Here is a 23,145-nt window from a genome sequence, read left to right on the forward strand (position 1 = left end):
AAATATTAAATTTAAAATCTTGAGGATTTTACCAAAAAAGGGTTTTTTTGAAGTAATAGAGTTAATTTTTTAAAAATTGTGTTTTAGAATGGATCTGGATCTGAGATTTTGAGAAAAATATTGAGTTTGGATCTCAAACTGAGAAAATGAAATGAGATTGGATCTAGACAAAATACCTGAGCCAATACAGAGAATTGATTTTTTTTTAAAAAATAGAAGATTCAAACTCAGAATTGGATTTAGATATTAGATCTGGATCCGAGATTAGGTCAAATATGAAAAAATGAATTTGGATGTCAGATATTAACAAGTGAATCCGAGAATTGACTAGAAATTGACCCAATTGCTCAGAAGTTGGGGGTTAGAGGCAAAAAAAGAATTTTTGAAAAATTTAAGGTGTTCACATCATTGCACGCTGATAGGTTGCCCCAACATTTTTAAGCCTAAATGACATGACTGTGGAACAAAAGGTGCCCCAAGGCATGGTGAAAGATGTCTTAGACTGGTCACGAGCGACCACTTGATCTGATTATATCCGAAATATCCATCCATAAAAGAGAACATGGCATGACCTGTTGTGTTGTCGATCAGAAGATCAATGTTGGGGAGTAGATAATCATCCTTTCGAGTAGCTTTATTGAGATCTCGAAAATCGATGCAAATTCAAACTTTATCGTTCTTCTTGGAAACTACCATGATATTTGCTAGCCAGTCTGGATAGTCTATTGCTCGAATGAATTCGTCTTTGAGTAAATCCTCAAGTCCTTCTTTGACTTGTTGCTCAATTCGAGGATCCATTTTTCTCAACTTATGGTTGACTGGTTTAATATTCGGCTTCAAAATGAGGCGATGCTCAACAAATTTGGGATCCAAACCCGACATATCCTTGTAAGTCCATGCAAACACTTCTTGGTGCTGCTTGAGAAAATCGACGAGCCTTTCCTTTTCATCTGTGCTCAGACTCATGCTGATCTTGAGCATCTTCGGTCTTTCCTCTGAACCAATATTGATATCTTCGGTCGTATCTTGAACTAGAGGTGATGAATCACCTTGCTTCTGAATCGATGCGAACTCTGACAATTCTTGGAGGGATGAGTCAAACTCTGCGGACTCTTCTGGTTGTTTTGTTGTCTTGCTGTCCTCTGTTCTTGCCATGACCCGATGGATCCATGCGGGCTTTGGAACGATTAGAGGAATATTCTAATTAATAATGAGCTTCCTCATCGATTTGGAAGACATTCTGAAAATCTAGAAAAAGAATAATATTCAGAGAATCGATCATCATAAAACAGATTATAAAAGAAATAATGGCGAATTGTAAAGAAAAATTGCAAGAAGAGAAAAGAAGGATGACATCCAGACGAATAAGAAGAATTGATAACTTTATTGAAGACTTAAAAACAATGACAATGATAAGAAATGAAATGAGACATCGTCCCTATAGAACACGAAAAACAAAGAAAATGAATGAAAGAAAATGAAGACAAATATTCTCAGTGCGTCCCCTTGATGAAGGTAGTGTTTTTATGAGGTCTCCTTCCCATGAATCCCAACCCTTCTCTGTGTGGATGATGGTCAGGGATTACTGCCCATGAATCCCAGTCTTCGTTCTTGCCTAAGCCCTTGAAAGGCTGATAGTCGTGCTTCAGTAAAAGATCAAATCCCCTCTTAGCTTTTACAAATTGCGGGAATAAGGGATGATCTCTGAAAGTGTTGTAATTCAGATGACCTCCGATCTTAAAAAAATGTGGTCCTTTCTATCAGACCATTGTTGTAGTGTGCTTGGTTGATCATGCTTCTTCCAGTTTTAACATTTTGAGGCTTTTGCTGAGGATGACCTCATCACTTTCCCTGATGCTAGGGATATCAACTGTAAAGGTTGGTCTGGGAATTGTAGGTTGTGGCAGCCTCTCCTCTAGATCTTCACCCAAGATTGTGGTGATCATGCCACCTTTAGACCACTTAATGCACTAGTGGAGAGTGGATGGCACCACATTCACATTATGAATTCATGTGCATCCCAATAAGAGGTTATATGTCAATGGCACATTGATGACATGAAAAATGACTATATGGACAAAATAGTTAATAAAAATCTCTAGAAAAATCTTTCTTTTTGTTGTCTACCCATGGTTGTCGAAACCATAGATAGTGATGGGATCAGGGAGGTACTCTTCTTCCTTCAGTCCCAGAGCCTGTTATGACAATGAAGCCATACATGATACTTCAAGAACAAGGTTTTGATGATGAGCAAGTAGAATCAACTGCATTTCAGCTAAGGCTATGAAGAAATTGAAGAATTCGATGAAGAATCCTTGAAGACTAGTGTGCAAATGTTTAATTCATTAAAAGTCTTAGATTCTTGTAAGAGCCTTACTTAGAGTGCATATTTAGGTTGCATTTCACCTTAAAAGTCTTTAGAAAAACTTTTCTAAAAAGAACTCTCTTGAAAATCTTTTTAGAAAACTCTTTTCTTAAATTTTCATGTTTATTAGTCGACCAATAAACTTACCAGTAGACTAATCCTTTTGCGCCATATTTTCTAAAAAATCATTTTTGTCAAATTAGTCGACTGAAGGTTTTATCAGTCGACTAGATAGAATGTCTGTTTTCTGAAAAAAAAAATTAGCAGTAGTCGACTAATGGTTTTACTAGTCGACTGAACAGAACATGTGTTTTCTAAAAATTTAGCAGCAGTCGACTAATGCTTTTATCAGTCGACCGAACAAAATGTTTGTTTTTCAGAAGATTTTAGCAGCAGTCGACTCAAAGGTTTTTCAGTCTACTGATGATATTATCAGTCAACTAATTTTTCTCTAGTCGACTAAGTTTCGAAAGTTCAGATTTTCAAACGGCTCGATTAACAGATCAGTCGACCGATGATAACTGTCAGTCTACTAATAACTAACTATTAGTCGACTAACTGATGTTTCAGTCGACTAATTTTGCCGTTTTCCTGAAACTTCAAAAAGGCGTGTCTTTTCATTTTTCAAATGTTTTGATCGTTCAAAATGGACGGTTTTGACAACCTTTCATACTCTCAACGTATGAAATCTTTCAACTATAAATATGAGTGCATTTTATACTCAAAACAACTGGAATTCAATCAATTTGAATCATTTACTTCTTGTTTTTCACTCCTATTCATTCAAGTATTTGTTTTCTCACTCACTTGATATTTTCACTTCAGTTTTTCACTCAAATCACTTTGAGAGATAGTGAATTCATGAGTAGAGTATTTCAACAACCTCAAAAGCCAATTGCATCTCATTTGCATTCAAAAGAAAGGCTCATAGGTTGTATTGTAAGTTGTTACTTATTTTTCTGTAAAAAGGACTCCTTGGTTTAAAGGAGTTGTTTGCTTTCAGTAGGGTTGTTACTGAAAGTGGAACCAGTTTTGGTCTGTGTGATCTTGTAGTTAACAAGGTTGATAGTGGAAATCTCAAGCGGGTTTCGCTTGGGGACTGGATGTAGGTCGGGATAGACCGAACCAGAATAAAATCTTGTGTTCTTTGTCTGTTTGCTTTTCAAATTGCAAAATCCTTCAATATTCCGCAGACAATTTATAAAAGCACTATTCACCCCCCTCTAGTTCCCGTTGCCTCAATCCTAGTGCACTTTCATTTGGTATCAGAGCAGGTTTGCTATTATTCTGATTTGATCATCATCTAGCATGGCAACTACAACATCTCAGCACAAAGAAGGATGCTCTTCTGTTCGTCCTCCTCTCTTTGATGGAACAAACTATGGATACTGGAAAGTGAGAAAAACAATATTCTTGCAATCCATGGATCTCGATATTTGGAGAGTTGTTTCAAATAAGTACCAAACTCCATCAACTGATTTCAGCCGATGGACCGATGAAGAAAAGAAGGTTGCTTCACTTAATGCCAATGCAATGAATGCATTATATTGTGTCATTGACAAGGTAGAGTTCAATCGCATCTCCCAATGCTCTACAGCAAATGAAATCTGGCATACTCTTCTCGTGACTCACGAAGGTACGTCAACGGTAAAGGAATCTAAAATTGCTTCTTTAGTTCATAAATTTGAATTATTCAAAATGAAGCAAAATGAATCTATATCGGACATGGTAACTAGAATGACCGATATAACTAACACTTTGAAATCTCTTGGAAAAGAATATTCACAAGTGGATTTAGTCAGAAAGATCCTAAGGTGTTTAACTCCTGAATGGGAGAGAAAAACCACTGCTATTGAAGAAGCAAATGATCTTAACTCTCTCACTCTTGAAGATTTGGTTGGTAACCTAATGGCATATGAGGTCCAACTTCAAGACAGACAAGAAGAAGAGCCCAAGAAGAAATCTCTTGCTTTTAAGGCTACTTCTGACTCAGAAAATTCAGAAGAAGATGAAGATGAAGATATTGCCCTCATCACAAGGCAATTCAGAAGATTCATCAAAAAGAGAAGATTTCAAAGAAAGGTAAAGAAAGCAGATTCTTCCAATCCCAATGAAGTCAAGTGTTTTAACTTCAAAAAGGCAGGACATATCAAGAAAGATTGTCCTCTTCTCAAAATCAAGCCCAAGGACCAATTCAAGAAGAAAAAGGCATTTCAAGCATGTTGGGATGATAGTGACTCCTCTTCCGATGAAGAATCAAATGAAGAAGTTGCTAACATGTGTTTTGTAGCACAAGAAGATTCGGTAAGTCAATTTGACTATGATGAATTATTTGAAGCATTTAATGATTTATATGCTAAATTTAAGAGTCTAAGTTCTAAAAATAAAGAGTTAAAAACTGAAAATTTAACTCTTGACTCTCAAAATAAAGTGTTACTTCAAGAGATAGAAGATCTCAAAAAGGAAAATTCTTGCCAAGCATTTGAGATAAAAGAAATTGGAGTTAGAACCAATCTCTTACAAAAAGAACTATCTAGTCTAAAAAAAAAATCAAATGATCTTCTTTCCATAGTGACCAAATTCACAAATGGTAAAGAGAATCTAAAAAAACTTCTTGGTTCTTAAAGATGCTTGGTTAATAAAACCGGATTGGGATATAGCTTCTTTGATAGACCAAACTATGTGGTGAAAAATCAAAGACATTATTCTCAACCATTTGTTCATATAACTAAACTTTCTAGTTCCAATAGAAATGCATCTAATCATGGAAACTATAATGCTTATAAGCCTAGACATGATTATTCTAGACATGCTAAATCCTTTTATAGAAAGAATATTTATTATCAAAGGAAACCAAAATCCAAATGGATATGGGTTCCTAAGGCTAACTCTCTTGGACCCGAAAATAGAAAGGGGTCAAATGCTCTGTTTTCTAATTTTGTTGTAGGTACACAACATAAGGAGCAAATGGATATTGGACAGCGGTTGTTCCAAACATATGACTGGAAGGCCGGAGTTATTTTCCACCCTCCAAAATAAGGATGGAGGATCCGTCACCTTTGGTGACAATAACAAGGGAAAAGTAATAGGTATTGGTAATATTGGTAATCCAAAATGTCCTAGCTAAAAAAGTTGTTCGAAACGCGAGGGCTAAGGTATATAAGGAGGTTTATGACAAGTTGGATACCAAAGAAGGCGAGAAGGATATTTATAGGCTTGCAAAGATGAGAGATAGGAAATCGAAGGATTTGGGTATGGTTAGATGTATCAAAGATGAAACGCAAAGGGTTTTAGTCAAAGATGAGGAGATTAAGGAGAGATGGAAAGATTATTTTGATAAGCTATTTAATGATAGTCATGCTCAAGATCTTGGAGACTTCTCCATTCCTTTTCATGAGATAAATCGTGACTTCATGCGCAAGATTCAAAAGAAAGAAATTGCAGAGGCTTTGAAGAAAATGAAATCAAGAAGGGCAGTTGGCCCAGATGGTATACCTATCGAGGCTTGGAAATGCTTGGGAGAGAAAGGTTTAGAATGGTTGACAAATCTTTTTAACTTGATTTGGCGAACAAATAAGATGCCTAATGAGTGGAGGAAGAGTACTTTGGTGCCTTTATATAAGAATAAGGGTGATATACAAGATTGCACAAACTATCGTGGTATAAAACTCATGAGTCATACTATGAAACTTTGGGAGAGGGTGATTGAGTCTAGGTTGAGGAAGGTTGTCATGATATCGGAGAATCAATTTGGTTTTATGCCTGGAAGATCAACTATGGAAGCTATACATCTTCTTAGACAACTTATTGAAAGATATAGAGAGAGGAACAAAGATTTGCATATGGTTTTTATTGATTTAGAGAAGGCATACGATAGAGTACCTAGGGACGTTCTCTGGTGGACAATGATGAAGAAAGGTGTTTCTCTCAAGTACATTAGTATAATTAAAGATATGTATGAAGGAGTAGTAACCAATGTCCGCACTTGTGGAGGGGTGACAACCAATTTTCCGATAACGGTTGGGTTACATCAAGGATCTGCTTTAAGCCCTTTCCTATTTGCGATAGTGATGGATGAGCTTACGAGATCAATTCAAGAAAATGTACCGTGGTGTATGTTGTTTGCTGATGATATTGTTTTGATTGATGAGTCTAGAGCTGGGGTTAATGCTAAGTTAGAATTATGGAGACAGACATTGGAAGCTAGAGGTTTTAAGTTGAGTAAGAGTAAGACTGAATATATGGAATGTCGGTTTAGTAAGCAACGAAGTAGTGATGGGAGTGTAGTGAAGCTTGGTGAGCAAGATATACCGGTGAATGATTATTTCAAATATTTGGGATCCATCATTCAAAAGTATGGAGAAATTGATGGAGATGTAAATCATAGGATAAAGGTTGGGTGGATGAAATGGAAAAGTGCTACTGGAGTGCTGTGCGATCGTAGAATGCCATTGCGGTTGAAGGGAAAGTTTTATAGGACGACTATTAGACCCGCTTTACTATATGGTACGGAATGTTGGGCTGCCAAGAGACATCATATTCAAAAAATGAGTGTAGCTGAGATGCGGATGCTTAGATGGATGTGTGGAAATACAATAAAAGATAAGATTCGGAACGAAGAGATACGTAAGAAGGTAGGTGTTGCACCCATTGAAAATAAGATGCGAGAGAATCGTTTACGGTGGTTTGGACATATTCGGCGAAGGCCTAATGATGCTCCAGTTAGAAGGTTGGAGAAATGGGAAAATATATTAGTTAAAAGAGGTCGGGGTAGGCCTAGGAAGACTTGGATGGAGATGATAGGAAAGGATATGAATGCTTTGAACCTCACCGAGGACATGGCGTTGGATAGAAATGATTGGAGGAAAAGGATTCATGTGGAAGACCCAAAATGAATTTCTTTTTTGGTTCATATCGCTGACCCCAATTGTTTTGGGATGAAGGCGTAGTTGTTGTTGTTGTTGTTGTTGTAGAAAATGTTCTTTTAGTAGATGGTTTAATGCATAATTTAATATCTATTAGTCAATTATGTGATAAAGGTTTTCATGTTTCTTTTGAAAATGATTTATGCTTAATTTCTGATTTTCAATCTAAAAAGATCATTTTTAAAGGTAAAAGAAGGAACAATGTGTATGAACTATATCTAGATGAATTACCCACTTTTAATGAAAAATGTCTTATTGTTTCAAATTAAATTCAATGGTTATGGCACAAGAGACTTGGATATGTTAACTTTAAAATTATTTCAACGTTATCCAAGAATGATCTTGTAAGAGGCCTACCTAGAATACCATATAAGAAAGATCACTTATGTGATGCTTGCCAAAGGGGTAAACAAATCAAGAGTTCTTTTAAAGCAAAAGATATTGTTTCAACAAAACGTCCTCTTGAACTTTTACATTTAGATCTATTTGGACCATCTAGAATTCAAAGTTTGAATGGTAGCAAGTATGCTTTTGTTATAGTAGATGATTATTCTCGGTTTACATGGGTAATTTTTCTAAAAAGCAAAAATGATGTTTTTTCGGAATTTTCTAATCTTTGTAGAAGAATTACAACTGAAAAATCTACATCTATAATTAAAATTCGTAGCGATCATGGTGGTGAATTTGAAAATGAATCTTTTCTAAAGTTTTGTGATTTACATGGTATATCTCATAACTTTGCTTTTCCTAGAGCGGCTCCACAAAATGGAGTTGTTGAAAGAAAGAATAGAACTTTGCAAGAATGTGCTAGAACCATGCTTCAAGATAAAAATTTACCAAAATACTTTTGGGCTGAAGCAATAAATACAGCATGTTATGTTTTAAACCATGTTCTTATTCGACCAATTTTACATAAAACATGTTTTGAATTGTATTATGATCGTATACCAAAGATCTCATATTTCAAAATTTTTGGTAGTAAATGTTTATTGTTAAATACCAAAGATAATCTTGATAAGTTTGATTCAAAATCAGATGAATCAATATTTCTTGGATATTCTTCTAGAAGTAAAGCTTATCGTATTTTCAATAAAAGAACATCTTGTATTGAAGAATCTTTACATGTTGCATTTGATGAGAAGTGTGAGAGATTATAACTCTAAGCGAATGAGAAGAAGTAATACTTCAAGAAGAACCCTTGATAGAGAGTACTTCTCAAGAAAATATTCGTCTTCAACTGGTTTGGAAAGAAGTTCCTAATCATCCACATGAACAAGTTATTGGTGAAATAAAGAGTGGTGTCCAAACTAGAAGGCAATTAGAAAAATATATTGCAAATGTTGCTTTCATATCTAAATTAGAACCAAAGAATATCAATGAGGCTTGTGATGATGAATTTTGGCTTTTGGCCATGTTTGAAGAACTTAACCAATTTACTAGGAATGATGTTTGGGATCTAGTTGATAGACCAAAGGATCATCCAGTAATTGGAACAAGATGGATCTTCCGAAATAAGCTGGACGAAAATGGTGAAGTCATTCGTAACAAAGCAAGGCTAGTAGCACAAGGCTATAATCAAGAAGAAGGCATAGATTTTGATGAAACCTATGCATCAGTGGCTCGATTAGAGTCAATTCGAATGATGCTTGCTTTTGCTAGTTACATGAACTTCAAGTTATATCAAATTGATGTTAAGAGTGCATTCTTAAATGGACACATCAATGAAGAAGTTTATGTAGAGCAACCTCTAGGCTTTGAAAATGAGAAATATTAAGAAAAAGTCTACAAATTGAAAAGAGCTTTGTATGGATTCAAACAAGCACCAAGAGCGTGGTATGAAAAACTACAAAATTTCCATTGGTCGGGTAGACTCCACTTTATTTATTAAAAATCTTAATTCAGATATTCTTATTATGCAAATTTATGTTGATGACATAATATTTGGTTCTACTAATGATTCTCTTTGTAAAGAATTTGCTAAAGCTATGCAAGAAGAGTTTGAAATGAGCTTGATGGGCGAATTAAACTACTTCCTTGGACTTCAAATAAAGCAAACTGAAGAAGAAATCTTCATCAATCAGGCTAAGTATACAAAAGAACTTCTCAAGAGATTTGGGATGGACTCATCGAAATCAAGAAGGAATCCTATGAGTACAACTACTTCTCTTAATAAAGATGAAAATGGTAAAAGTGTAGATACTAAGCTCTACAGAGGTATGATCGGATTTTGTGAACACCCCAATTTTTTCAAAATCTTTTAAATATTCCCTTCTTGCCCCTAAATTCATTTTTGAGCAAATGAGTCATTTTTAAATCTAAATTCCAGCCCTTTATCTTCAAGTTTTCTGAAATTGAATTCATTTCATATATTTTACTCAAAATTTTGGATCCGGATCCAGATAAAAGATTCAAATCTGAGTTTCGTTGTCCATTTTTAAATCAAAATTCTCAAAATCACCAAAATAACCTTTTAAAAGGCTCAGACACTTTGTCCGATATCCGTTTGGATCCATCAAATTGTATTTCTTGATTCGAGTATCAAAACTCGAGCATTTTCTCAAAACCTGGGTCCAAACCCATTCTTCTGAAGAAATTTCCCCGAAATGGTTTGAAATTCTCAGGAAAATACTTTTGTAAATAAATTCTCAGAAAAATACTTTTGTAAATAAATTCTCAGAAAAATACAAAAAATTAGTGTTTTATCTTTGTTTTCTCTTAAAATCTTAGATTTTTATCTCAAAAATACAAAAAAAAAATAATAATAATAAAAATTTAAGAAAAGAACAAAAAAATAAAAAATAAATTACAAAAAAATAGAAATGGTTTTTAAGAGAAACCCATTTTTGAAAAATCTTTTTATAAAGAGACCTCTTTTGGAAAAAATAAAAACCCTTGCAAAACTCACAAATCGAGTTAGGGTTTCGGGGGGGGGGGGGGAGACCCTCTCGAATTTTCTCCCTCAGCCACCTCCATCGATCCCTCCTCTCTCTGAGAATCGCCCTCACCGAAACCCTCCATTCATCTCCCCTCGTCCATCTGCAACAAACATTCATTCTCATCCTCCTCCACCCATCTTCAACCAATTTCTTCCCAAACCCTCCTCCTTCCCTTTAAGAGAACCTCTCCTTCCCCTCTCAAGGTCACCGCTTCTTACCCCCACATCATCTACTTCTTCATACATCTGATACGTTTTCCACCCTTCCCCCTTCTTCTCCTTCACGATATACTTTCAACAGGAAGCGTCCTTCCAGCATCGCCCTCCTCTATCTGATCGGCTCTTACGCCTAATCCTTTTTTTCCTCTCAGCTCTTCCCCTCAAGGCCACTGAAGAAGCCTCCGTCTCTTTCTTTCAGAATCTCCATAAACTAGGTAAGTTCTCTTCTCTTTCTCCTGATTTTCCCTTTTTTAACTATTTTGGGGCCGCCATTGACGCACCATTGGTGGTGTCGAGTTGCTTGTGCAAATCTCGACCCATCTCCGTGCAATAGTAATGAAATGGACTGATTCCAACATATCTTTCTCATTTTTTTTACGATTCCTAGTCTACAACCGATTCCCCTTCAGGAAGCTTCCCTCCTCTCTTTAAGAAAGAGGCAGAAGGTTTTCTTAAGGAGGGGATTTCAGCCAGCATCGATCGGCATCCACGAAGCATCCGGTCTCCTACCCCTCCTAGCTCATTCACCACTCTCCTCTTCTTTTGTATCTCCCTGAAACTTCTCTTACACTCAATCGAAGGATTTTAGTCCCAACAACAACAACAAAAGGTAAATGTCTCACCTTCTTCCATCTTCTTTTCATGTTGTTTACCCTTTGTTTTACTGTTTTATCATGCTCTTTTGCTTTTATATAAGCCTTTTTTTATCCTTTTATTTTGATTCTTTGAAGAAATTTTCCTTTATTTTATTTTATTTTATTTTATTTGTTGTTCTGCCATCACAAGGCATTAGAAGCATGATCGACCTGCATATAGCAGGATCGATCTACCTTTCGCTACATCAAAGTGATGAACCACTCCGACATTTTCCCTTCTCTTGCAATTTTTGAATTTCTGTTTCCACCTTAATGGACCATTGACATCGATTGTCATGATGGTCTATCTCCCTTATTGCTCTCCTAGGAATTTTCTTTTAGTTTTAGATTATCGATAGTGTAGTGAGTGTCTCTACGGTATTCCCTGAATTCTCGTCACAACACACAACCATGCTTCGCTATAGCATTAGTTCTGTATCTTTCCCTGCGTAAAAAAATAATAATAAATAAAAAGAAAAAAGAAAAAGAGGAAGTCTTCGGTTCATAGTTTACTTTGAAAATCCCTTTGATCTGCTTTTCTTTTCTCTTGTTTCGTTCCCATCAACGCACTATGGAGGGGTTGATTCGCCTATATCAATGTCAGTCCCTCCGCCGGATGCAATAGCAAATAAAGCTTTTCATTCCAATACTAATCCTCTGGTTTATAATTTTTTTTTTAGTTGCGTGAGGGTAGATTCCAGTTTGCGCCAAGTTCAACATCATTTTTTTTTACCAGTTTTCTCTTGTTATTTCCCATTTGTACATTTCATATTTTGACATTTCTCTCTGTTTCGGTAAACTATTCTGAATTTCTTCAGTTTGTATGAGTTCAAATATCTATTTACGTTATTTTACGTTCAATACTTTGTTCTTCTACAATTCGTCATCGCGTTATTGTTGTAAAATAATTTGCATAAATCTGTCTTCATCGGTATTTCCAGTGGTTAGATCCATTTCATTTCCTGCTTAAGTTCGGTTTGCACAGCAGATCAACTCATCCATAAGTTTTGATCTGGCGTGTTGAAAAAAAAAATCTTGTAAGAAGTTCATCAGGGTATTTTACCCCTTTGTCTGGCCGATGTAAGCATCTCTGGTGATATCATGGTGAAGGCAATAACTTATGCATATTCTGCTGTGAAGCCATTATATATCCTACAGTGAGACCAGATACATCTACTGGGAGATCCTCCATGAAAGATCAGCAACTCCTGGACTGACACATTGATTCATTGAAAATTGGTCTTCAATCTGCTGATAGAGTTGCTCAACGCTGAATTCTGATGTTTGCATCAATTCGTTTCAGCATCACGTTACCATGCTAAATTCATTTTATGTGCTTCCTGTTTTAATTTGATTCATAACATCAATCGTCTATTTTTTTACAGCATTCTTTTTTTTTTATGCTTTCTCACTTCAACGTCTCCCCTTTGTGTGAGCATGTCACTTGGTCAGGGACAAAGTAGTAGATAAGATCAAGAAGTTTCCTCATCCGCTCCCTATGACTCTGTCGCAGCTGACTGGATTAATTGGATCAAAAGGAGGTCTTATCTGAGCCACAATCTCCATGTAAAATCCAGATAAGCTGGCTCTTGTTGAATATCAGCTACAATTGAAGTTTGGCATCATATTTTTGTGTGACATTACCAAATCCATTTGCATTTCACTATCTTGTTAGTTAGTTCATTTATCATCAGTTAGTATATTATTTGTATATCATACATTATTTTCTGCATCAACTTATGGCAAATTACTTGCCAGAATATCAGATGGCTCTTTTCTTTACAAAAATAAATTCACTGTCCATACACTCCTCAAGGTTATTCATTGATCCTCCCAGGCATGCAAATGAGCCCAACAGCTCAACCGATATTAAAGATTCTTTTTCAGTTATTGACAGATTGTTCTATGAGAATGATGCCTTTGGTAGATTTCCAAAAAAAAAAAAACTTTGAGAACAACATACAGAAACATCTTAAAGGCAATTGCAAGGATTCCTATCAAACACTGTTTGAAACCCTTAGTGGCTTACCTGATTGTCATTAGATGGGTCCAGTAGGTGTGCACTTATTTATTATGAATTATATTTGTTAAAAAAAAAAAGGGGGCAACCATTCCCAACATCAAGTCAAACCATCTATGTTGTTCATCATCTCTTACCTCATTAAACTTCTCACATAACACCCTTTCATTTTCCCTTATATATACATTATATATCCCCCCTTTATATATTGGCCCTCTACATCTTCTCTGCACATCACCTGTCACCTTCACTCAAAACCACCTACACTGTTGCATACCTCACGTCACGCATATTTTCTGCAAAATGTACTCTTCCATTCCCATTTGCATGTTGCACAATACTTCAGCACATAGTAGTCTCTAGCACCCCTTCACTCCCATCAACCCACAGTGGTTTACCTTGAACCACGACTTTTCCTCCTCCTGTCCATAATAACTCTTGCTAACATTTACTGCAACTTTGGGCCTGTGACAAACATTTATCTGAATTGCTGTAGTAGGTTTACCTGTTGTGACCATCAACTCTCGGTAGTTCACCCCGAACTATTGTATTTCTTCTCCCCTATGTGCATAACAGTCTATGTGGATGGTTGTAACTCTTTGATTCTCATAGTCTCCTCTTCAAATCATTGTTGACCTTCTACAGTAATCCATCAGATTGCTGTGATCAGTCTTCCACAGCAACCTAAGGAATATTGTGATTCCTTCTATGGTTTTCCACCAAAATCGCTATATCTTCCTGCTGAAATTCTTTCTTGTTACCTGTAAATAGCTGCCCATCAACCTACCATCATTTTTCCACATCACCCTTGTCATATACCAATGTAATATTCCAGTTATCTACAACCACAAACAATAATTCTTTATACTGCCATAATACATCTTCATCATTATCACCATTTGCCTCTACACCATCAACACACCCACACAGCCCATCCTCATCCACCTACATTGAGTGTATGCCATATATGATATATATATATATGTATGCACACATATATATGATATATATATATGTATATATACGTATATCTAGGTATGCATGTACATATATCGGTAGATAATGTCATTTCTCCATCTTTTTCACCATTTATATCTTGACATCCTAACTTTTGCCATTGATATCCATATGATGTGTACAAATTTCCTCTATGATCATACTAACCAAGTGTTTTGCAGGAAATATGGAAAATATCATTATTGGGAAGTTGTATATCTGATTTCATGTATTGTAATAGCTAGATATAATGAGAATTTACATTTCCTATTTTAGATAGAATGAATGAGCATTGTAAATATCATAAATTGCTTATTTTCATGCATTTTTTGCCTTTATTTCTCAAATTCTCACAAATGGCAACACGAATGGCACGTGCACCATTTTGTAAGAGGTAATTAATCCTAAGTTGATGATTTACATCAATGGCCATAGTCAGGATGTAAACAAAACTGGATTTTTATCTTTTACAAAATAACATTTGGATCCACACTGGATCCTTTTCAAAAATCATCATTTTCCTTCTTTTATTAGAGTTTAACTTAAAATTGGCTCAAAATATATACCAATGGCCATAGTCAGGGTATATTGAGAGTTAATTTCATTTTAAACTCTATAAAAGCACAAAATATGTTTTATTTTTCACATGAATTTAAATATAGATTATTATATAATACATTCAATGACCATAGTCAAGGATGTATTATATTTTCAATCTTATTTCAGTTCATATAAAGAATGAAATATGGCTTTTAAAATCCAATTTCAAAAGTTTAAATTCATTCATCACTCAGGATAGATATGCACCATGTTTTTCAAAATTCCTCCTTCAAAACTCCAAGTGATATAAATATCTTCTTCAATCTCTATCTCAATTCATTCTTCTATCTTATTTCAAAGATTTAGATTTCAATTTCAAAGTCCAATTTGACTTTGAGATTTCAAAATTCAACTTTTATATTCAAAAATTCCAATTCAAATCAGATTTCAAAGTTCAATTCTACTTTGAAATTCCAAAATTCATCTTATATTCAAAAACTCCAATCAAATTCAAAGTTCAATTCAAAACTTTGAAATTTCTGATTCATTTTCTAAATTCCAAATTCAAAACTCCAAAATCCAATTTGACTTTGAAATTCATTTGTAGATTCAAGATTCGAATTCTAAATTTCAATTCAAACTTGGAAATTCTTGATTCATCTTCTGAATCTAACAAAATCCAAATACATTTTAGGATCCAGGATTCAACATTCATATCGGATCTCAGACTTCAGATCCAATTCCGCTTTAGGATCCAGAATCCAATTTTACTTTGGATCTTAGACTTCAGATCCAATTCCGCTTTAGGATCCAGAATCCAATTTTACTTTGGATCTCAGACTTCAGATCCAATTTCCTTGTAGGATCCAGAATCCAATTTCACCTTGGATCTCAGACTTCAGATCCAATTCCACTTTAGGATCTAGAATCTAATTCTACTTTGGATCTTAGACTTTAGATCCAATTCCACCTTAGGGTCCAGAGTCATCTCAGACTTCAGATCCAAATCCATCTTAGGATCCAGAACCCAATTTTACATCGAATCTCAGATCCCAGATCTTAAATCCATTTTAAAATCCAATTCCATTTCAAAATCTAGATTTCAAATCCAAGTCCATTTCCAGACCTCATTTGAACTCCCTAAATCCATTTGTAAAATACCATTTGATTTTCTCAGATCCATTCTTCAAATTCAATATCACTTCAAAATTTCATCTTCTTCTCCTAAATCCATGATTAAATTCAAAGTTCATTTCTGACTTTGAAGCTTCATTTTCCTTTCGTTTCAAAGGTTTAAATCATTCTTTTTCAAGATCAAAGATTTATTCTTCCAACTCTGATTTACTTCAAAGACTTAGAACTTCTCTGATCTATCTCAAGTTCTAAAGTTAGATTCAACCATTACTTCACTCTATTACTAAGTTCATCTCAGAATACTTGAAAATTTTCAAAAACATCTTTTTAAAGAGCATACATCCTTGCATTGCACAGACATGATTCTTTGTGCATTTAGATCTTTAGGATAAATTCTTAGATTATATTTAGGCAAAGCAAAAGGCATAGATTCGATCCTTGGTTCGATTACCCCTGGTAAAGGCTCCAGGAACGGTCAAACCTCGTACCGACGAGCGAATCCCGTCTCTCCATTTTTCTCGCACATTTTCAAAACGGAGGCGAGTTATTTTCTAAATATTTTCAAATCAAGGTCAAGTGAGACCGCGCAAAAGAGTTTCTCTTCTCTTTCTTTTTCTTTTCTCTTCTCTCTTTCTTTTTCTATCTTTTATTCTTCTCCCTTCAAAAAAAAGGAGGAAAATAGAGGTTAGAAAAGGAAAAGAGAAGGAAGAGAGAGAAACCACAAAGAGAGGAAAAATTTTGCGATGATCACAGTTTTGGCAACCGAGATGGGACTCGTCTCCATCTGGTCGAATTATGCCTTTGCTTTGCTTTAATATTTTCTAAGTCTTTATTCTATAAATGTCAGCTTCATTTTCATGCAAACCTTAGGAGCCTAGACTCTGTCCTAAAGTTGACATTATTTTGCATATAGGATCTAAGTATGGTTTGGTAGGACCATATTGAGGAGATTATATTCATGTTCACATTAGATTTAGGTTTTAAATACAACTCTCCTCAATTCTAGGGATTGAATGCAAACAATGTATGCAAGTGTATGCTTCTTCTCATATTAAATCTATCTCTTTAGGACTTGCATTAGAGCCTTCTAATTTTATTGCATGTTGATCATGTTTTGAAAACAACCTTACCTATATTGTCCCGGTCTTCACGTTGTTGGGCTGTCTCACTGAACCATAGTTCGGGAGAGAGCCTCACAACTGGACCACTTATTTGGGTTCGCGCCCCCCTACCACGTACCTAAGGGCCATAGTCCGAGGTATATCGGTAGGTGCTCAAGGATGTTGGGAAGCCATTACCTTAGAACTGAAGAGATATCTTATATGCCACGTACTTCGAGCTTCGGCTTGAGTATATCGACATACCTTGATTGGAGTCAGATGATATAAATCTTAGAGTTAGAATTAAGGTCCTATCAGCCATTTCAAATATTGCATATAGAGTCAGCTTTAGGGAGTGCTGTTTGTGTATCCTTGCTTGTATATCTGTGATTGTGTGATATTTTATATATATATCTTTCTTATATTTTCCAAACCCTGGGTATATACTTCAAAATTTCCTCTTTTGTTTCTAAAACCCAGGTGTATTTTTCTTCTTCTTCTACATTTCTTCAAAAATTCTTCTGATCCTGCCTGCAAGTTCTTCAAATTTTAAATCCTTACCATTTATTCTCAAATTCCATTTTTTCTTTTATTTTCTTCTGTTTTTATATTCTTGTTTATATATTTTTTTCCGTCAAGAGATATCCTTTTCAAAATGGTATTTTCTTTCATATTTTAGTTGGTTACTCTCCCTCGTGGAGTAAACAACACAATTGTCACAAATTTTGTGGTGACTCAATCCCTAGTAATGGGATACAATTGTTTAGATTTCAACCTAAATCCTCCCTCTTGTCAAAACTTCTCCAAAAGTTTCTCTGGTCTAAAAACCTCCTCTTTCCTCTACAAAGAGATCACTGATATCTGAAAATGGTTATGACAAGAGCGGGAAAAGAAACAGTTCCTCAACTCAACGACAGTGAGGCGGAGGAGATAAGCTCTCCTAAATCAGTCAGGGGACAGAGTCAGAACAGGAAAGACGACATCGACCCCGCTATGTATGATATGTTCCAAAAGATGATGGCAAGGATGATGTCAGAGCAAGCCGAGGCCAAGCTGAAAGAGGCAGTTCCTAAAAGCAAGCTGAGGAAGAAGCCTGTAAAGAAGCAAGTCAGAATCATCAGAAAGAAGATGCAGCCAGACACTGCTTCTGAGGAATCAGAGTCAGTCGAGGAAGAGTCAGAAGAGGAAGAGCAGATTGTCTACAAATAGAATCCTCCAAGGCAGTCCGTAAAAATAGCTGTAGAAGAGCCTGAATCCGTCAACAAGCCCAAGTCTGGGGCTCCAGCAGAGGACCTGATGAGCAAGCAGATGAAGGAGATGAATCGAGCTATTAAGAATATTCAAGCCAAGGGTAAGGGCAAGCAGACCTACACCGGCAAAGATTTTTATGATGGTCTAGATGGGGATGATAACCTGGAGAATCTTCCCCGCAAGTTTCTCAAATTTGACGGGACTGGCAACCCTAAAGCCCATTTGGCCACATTTTATGCAGAGTGTAGCCGTTTCAGGAAAGATAACAGGGCTTTGTTCATCTGTTTTCCCCGCAGTCTGGAGGGCATAGCAGCCAGATGGTATGCCGATCACATCAATCCTATCAAACTATGAGAGTTCGATAAGGTAGTAAATCTATTCATCGAGAGCTTCTTATTCAACACTGAAGCCTCACCTACATTAAATCATCTTTACAACCTGAAGCAAGGAGAGACTGAAAGGGCAGGTGATTTCATTCACAGGTGGAGAAGCACCTGTAATAAGATGAAGGTACCCATTCCCGAGGAACACGCATTGCAGGTGATCCTCAACAATTTCTCTCAGCCCATAAGGAGCCTCATCGCCACTTCCCCGGCGAAATCCTTCATCAAGTTAATTGAGCGAGCTGAATGGCTCGAAGCAGGAATAGAAAGCGGACTGTACGAGGGCACGCCTCTGGTCAAGAATGTCCAAGACCAAAAGAAGAAGGCGCAGTTCACTCATTCAGTTGATGCCTCTTGCAATAATCTTGGCAGTAGCAGCAAAGGAAACAAGAACAACAGTGGCAGCGGTCCGAGAGTAGATCCGGGCAAGGGGCAGAAGGAGAGATCTTATAAGAACAATGACAAACCACTTCTGACTGGCATCCAACAAAAAGGTGATCTTCAAGAGAAGCCCAAGTACATCAAGTGGGAGAAAGATCGACTCTTCACTCTGTTATCTGAGAGTTTAGAAGTGATTATGAATTACCTTTTGAAGCACGGGATGATCAAACTCCCTAAAGTAGCAGATCCTCCCGTAATCTTGGGGAAGTTCAAAGACCAATTCTGCAAGTACCACAGGGCAACGGGGCATGACACGGAACATTGCTTCATCCTCAAGCATATGATACAAGACTGCATTGACAGAAGTGAGCTGATAGAGGACGAGGAAGAAAAGCAGCCAACAGTCTTGACAGAGCCATTTCCAGATCACTCCAAGAATTGAGGATGCCTAAGTTTTTTTTCTGCACTGTCATTTTCCTTTCTGTTAGTCGTCTTGTAGGGGCAAGTCAGCCCAGTCTTTTTTGAATCCTTTCTTTTCGAAGTTCTTGTAAATATTTAGTTTGTTATCGAACTTTTGTTTATTAATGAAATGTCAATTTCCTTTATATCTTTTATATTTCATACCTTTTTGCCATACTGGGGCATTTGAATTCTTGTTCTTTTCAGAATGCGAGACAATCCTAACATCATTCATGAGAGAAATGATATTACCTATGAGGGCTTTTCAAAAATCATGAAATTTCAAAAAGTCTTCGTTTTGACCAAAGAGTTCAAATATTCTTTGGTCTAACCTTTGTCAAAAATCAACCCTCGTGTTGATCATATTTTTAAAAAAAAAAGTGTTCGAACCATTGCATTAAAATTTCAAAACTCGTGTTGATCCTATCTTACAAAAGATCGGTTTCAAAATGTTATATTCAAAAGATCAACCCTTGTGTTGGTCTTATCTTCTGAAATGGATTTTGAAACCTTTATATTCAAATATCAATCCTTGTGTTGGTCTAAATCTTTCAAAATGGGTTTCGAATCATTCAAAAATCAATCCTTGTATTGATTTTAAATCATTATATTCAAAGATCAACCCCTGAGTGGGTCTTATCTTCCAAGATTGGTTTCTAAAACATTATATTCAAAAATCAACCCTTGTGTTGATCCTATTATCAATTTCGAGCTGTCATTTTTTAGAAATCAGATATGTTGTTGATCTTCTTTTTCAAAAATTAGATTTCAAAATCATTGCCTTCAAAAATTAACCCTCATGATGATCTCTCATGTTTGATTTAAAGGATCAGATCTCGCGCTGATCATTCTTTTTATGGTGGACTTTCTTCCCCCAAAATGATTTCTCATTTATCTTTTAAATAAACATTTTCCTTCCAAAGATCCCATATGCAGGTAGGATCAGAAAACTCCTTTTTTCTCAAAACTTATAAATCTTCAGTTAATTTTGGTATCTTTATCTGTTTCATTCATTTTATTCATATTTTATCAAGTTTACATCAATTTTATCAAGTTTCATCAAGTTTTATCAATATTTCCTCAAATTTCATTAAATTTTATCAATTCTTTTTTCCCTTTCAGGTTAAGGGATAAACCTGATGCCTCTTTCCCATGAGGTATTTTCTAAATATTCTTTGTCCCCTTTCAGGTTAAGGGAAAAACCTGACCCTCGTTGTCCGAGGTGCTCCCGCTCAGATTAAGGGATAAACCTGACCCTCGTTGTCCGAGGTGCTCCCATTCAGGATAAGGGAAAATCCTGAGATCCCTTGTAGGAGCAATAACGCTACCTATGAGGATGCTTTTGTAAATACAAGTTTTGTCAATCTTTATTGATTTTCTAGATTTATATCAATTTGCCTTTGCTAAATTTTCTTAAATTCTATTCTTTTCCCATTCAGGATAAGGGAAAATCCTGAGACCCCTTGTAGGAGCAATGACGCTACCTATGAGGATTCCTTTGTAAATACAAGTTTTGTCAATCTTTATTGATTTTCTAGATTTATATCAATTTTCCTTCATTAAATTTTCTTAAATTTTATTCCTTTTCCATTTTTTAGGATAAATCCTAAGAACCCCTCATAGGAGCAATAACGCTACCTATGAGGATTCTTTTGTAAATAGAAGTTTCGTAAACCTTCATTGATTTTCTAAATTTATATCAATTTCTCTTCATTTAAATTCCTTAAATTCTTTTTCCCATTCAGGATAAGGGAAAAATCCTGAGACCTCTCGTAGGGGCAACAATGCTACCTATGAGAATTCTTTTTGCAAAATACAAGTTTTATTGATCTTTATTGATTTCTAAATTTATATCAATTTCTCTTCAAATTCCATTCTTTTTCCCATTCAGGATAAAGGATAATCCTGAGATCACTCATAGGGGCAACCATGCTACCTGTGAGAATTCTTTTTTCAAAAATAAATCAATTTCCTCAAATTCTCTCCATTTTTATCAATTTTTTTATCAAAATTCTATATCTTTCTGTTTTCTCAAAATTTTATTCTTTCTATCTTCTCCCTTCAGGATAAGGGGTTAAATCCTGAAAATCCGACCACATACCTGGTCTTTCTAAATCATAGATCATAAATTCTAAATCTTGTCATATCCCTTCTAAATTCATGTTTCAAGTTATCTCGTCACAAAAACTTCTATTTCCCCTTCAGGTTAAGGGATAAACCTGAATCGTTCTTTTTCTAAAATTCTCATCAAATATTCCCCTTCAAGATAAGGGATAATCCTGAAACCCCGGCCATTCCTCTTGCTTCGATCTCTAAATATCTTAAATAGGCCGATCTCCTTCCCGACACTCAGTTGGAAAACCTAGTGTTCGCATTGGTTATTTTGCTAAGTTTTCAAATCTAAAGATCAAGTTCATCAGTCCTCGTGCTGTTTGTCTCTCAGAAAGTCTCAATCTTAAATCAAGTCATTAAATGAAATGTCCCAACTACTTCGCTGGTCGTTAAATGATTAAATGAAATGACCCAGCTACTTTGTTGGTCGTTAAATGATTAAATGAAATGTCTCAGCTACTTCGCTGGTCGCTAAATGAAATGTCCCAGCTACTTCGTTGGTCGCTAAATGAAAGGTCCTTGTTTTCACTAGTCATTAAATAAAATGTCCCAGCTACTTCGCTGGTCGCTAAATGAAATGTCCCAGCTACTTTGCTGGTCGTTAAATGAAAAGTTCCAGCTACTTCGCTGGTCATTAAATGAAATGTCCAAGCTACTTCACTGGTCGCTAAATGAAATGTCCCAGCTACTTCGTTGGTCGCTAAATGAAATGTCCCAGCTACTTCGCTGGTCGTTAAATGAAATGTTCCAACTCCTTCGTTGGTCGTTAAATGAAATGTCCCAGTTTTCACTGGTCATTAAATGAAAGGTTCTAGCTCCTTCGCTGGTTGTTAAATGAAAGGTCCCAGTTTACTGGTCAGAATGTCCAAAATCATAAATTGCAACTAAAGGTCGCATCAAAATCTATATTGACTAAATATTTCACATAGAAGTCTTGAAAAAATTGCCAATTTGCTAAAAGTATTTGTTGATTCTAATATTTTTACTACACGAAAGAATTACCTCAGATTACCTCTAGTATTTTTCCAAAAGGTGAAACTTTTTGCGAAAAAGAGGTAAAATTCAAATCTTTTCCCTGTTGATCAACCAAAAGGATGAGAGAAATATCCTCGGTATGATTAGCGAAAGAAATATTCGATGACGTTGAAAAGTCAGAAGCGAATTGATATTGATCATGGCTATGACGCGTGTTTAAAGATGATTTTCTGGCAATCAGACAGTGGAATTATCCTCAGCTACAAAAAAGAATCCACTTAATCCATATCTTCTCATTCTAAAGCTGCAATCAAATATCTGCAAAAGGGATCTCTCAATTGTCGCCAAGATGAAGGCGAATAGGCGAGCAGACCCCCGGGGCCAAAGAAAATTTGGATCATCTACCGAGATGAAGGAGTTTGTGAAGGATCCTTCCAGGGAAAGTTTAGATCACCGTCGAGATGAAGGCGAGTGTGATGAACCTACCGACAAACCCTAAATGATATTTGATTTCTGCTACCATCAATAGACCTTTTGAGCCAATATCATATATAATCTCTGAGAAAAATAAGGATCGGAGCATCTCCAAGATGAAGGAGTTTGTGACGTACCCTTCCCTGAAAAAGAGAGAAAAAGTCAGGACACATCCAAATGAAGGATGATATAAAAGCCCGAAAAAGCCCAATGACTCCAAAAAGAGTGCAAAAAGATTATC

The sequence above is a fragment of the Nuphar pumila genome, chromosome 7 (genome assembly GCF_984573655.1).
Source record: "Nuphar pumila chromosome 7, dmNupPumi1.hap1.1, whole genome shotgun sequence".
Classification (NCBI taxonomy): domain Eukaryota; kingdom Viridiplantae; phylum Streptophyta; class Magnoliopsida; order Nymphaeales; family Nymphaeaceae; genus Nuphar; species Nuphar pumila.